We start from the raw sequence: 2,087 nt of genomic DNA on the forward strand, positions 1-2,087 counted from the left end.
CATGACATTTTCAACAAGATTATGTGTTCACTATCCTGATCAGCAACACAGCTACATCTAAAAATTTGATGATGGTGAAGGTGTTGGAATTACACAGATTGAAGAAAATATAAGGGCAACAAAGGTTAAAAATTTATCAAAATGAAAAAAACGGTTTACAAAACTTTAGCAAAATAAATGTCATCTAGTTAATTAAGTTTAGTGGATTTATTGAAGTAAGAATATTGATTCACATTCAGATTGTGTAAACAAGGGAATCTTAAAGATATGTCCAAACCACGTCAACAGGTCCTCCATGTCTCCACCATGCTTGGGTGTCATTACTTATAATAGGTCGATGTTATTATCTAGTCCAGTTTGTGAACTTTTTCATTACTGACTTGGAGGACAAATATTGCCCTTTGTCCAAGGAACCCTGAGCAACCTTTGGAGGACCCATAGGGTTCAATAGAACTTGGTTGAGAAACACTGCTCTAGCCTTTGCCAGTAAGCTATGCAAAATAATTTTTGACCAAAGTCATTTGGACTTCTGAGAATTGCTAAATGATTATATTACAATTATTTTTAAGATGTGCCAGACTTGGTAACCTTTTTGACATATTTACAATTTTACATTTCATCAAAACAATCATTGTCCCTTTATTATTAATTAAACACAAGCAAACCACTGGGTATACCAGATAAGCTAGTAATCATTTGGTAAAGCAAAATTTGCTTTCTCATCATCACACTGAAGTCTGCTGTTTGCTTTCTAAAGCTGGTTAATAGAAGATATGTTTTGGCACCATGTGACTTGGTCAGGTGATTTGCAACTGTTTGACGTGCCTTGTTCTACATATCAGCCTTTCACAAGACTGTTACATAAGACGTTGCATCTGACAGATGAAAATCCACATGATCACTAGAAATGTGCTTTTTATTTTTTTCTGCTTATGGTGTATATATTTTATCAAGTATCAAGGAAAAGCCTTGAAAAAAAAGAAAACTAAGCTGGGGTGTGCATTAGGCCAGAGTGACATTTTTGCTGGAATTTCTGGAATGAGAATGGAAGCAAGTATTTATTCAGGTGAGTTGCAACAATACCTTCAATCCAGATCCTCTTTTGTGCTACAAGATGTATGATTAAGGGCCACTCAGCATGGAGAAGAACTGAAGAATAAAAGAGCCCTGTTACATCCCAAAACCAGCTTAAAGACTATAGAAAAATCAAGTATGGCAAAAAAAAGCAAAACATACAATCAATGAAAAGAGTAGGGAGGGGGTGCATGGGTGGAACCCATGGATTTTTATAGATTTTTTTTTTTTTTTTAATAGGGAGAAGTTAGCCCAGTGGCTTTCTGTATCATCATTGGGAAGATTTACCATCATTGTCATTTCTATGAATGTACATCTCATCAAAGAGTGAAAATGTTGTTTTTTTATCTGTGACCATTGCCATTAGCTTTTTTTGCAGTGACAGCTAGGAAACTTTGAATAACCTCTGTATGGCCATCAGGACAATGTTGAATCTCCCAAAGCAGAACTTTTACATCAGAATTACCCTTTACATTTGTTTTCCCAGTTTGCATTAAAACCTTCTCTTCTCTATTGGAGTATCCCTCTTCATTCTTTGGGGTTTTGGTGGATTTTTGTAATAAATAAATGTGGCCCCACAGGTCCTCTAGGTAAGGGACCAGGTTTCAAACAAGACCTTTGCAACTCTTTTACCTAAATCATTGGTCGTACCATTTCCCACACTATGGCAAAAAATAAATATTTCCACCATTATCACTTTTACAAGAGCAATATGAAATAACCGAAAACATATTTTGTTCAAGTACCTACACACTTGGTATAATGCTGGTTTTTAGATGTGCTTGCCATGCAATTAAATGCAACAAAGCTACATATGAATCATCATATACTTTTATATTTTTAGATCCTTTGTTCTGTATTGTGCTACTTATTTGTGCACAACATGCTGTACTTTTACTAGATTTTGATTCATTCAAAGATCACTAAATCAATTTTTAAATACTTTGAGAACATTTGCCTTAAATACCTTTTCACTTTTACTCAGAAATCAGGCTGACATTAGGGGTGTCTTA

General features: G+C 34.8%; 1 long non-coding RNA gene across 1 annotated transcript; it reads left to right on the forward strand.

The window, feature by feature from the left end:
• Positions 1-710: 710 nt before the first annotated feature.
• On the forward strand, positions 711-1,753 carry LOC140332598 (uncharacterized). Its single transcript, XR_011921190.1, has 2 exons — positions 711-1,066; positions 1,315-1,753. It is a non-coding gene; the product is annotated as an uncharacterized lncRNA (long non-coding RNA).
• Positions 1,754-2,087: the final 334 nt, after the last annotated feature.

The sequence above is a fragment of the Pyxicephalus adspersus genome, chromosome 6 (genome assembly GCF_032062135.1).
Source record: "Pyxicephalus adspersus chromosome 6, UCB_Pads_2.0, whole genome shotgun sequence".
Lineage (NCBI taxonomy): Eukaryota > Metazoa > Chordata > Amphibia > Anura > Pyxicephalidae > Pyxicephalus > Pyxicephalus adspersus.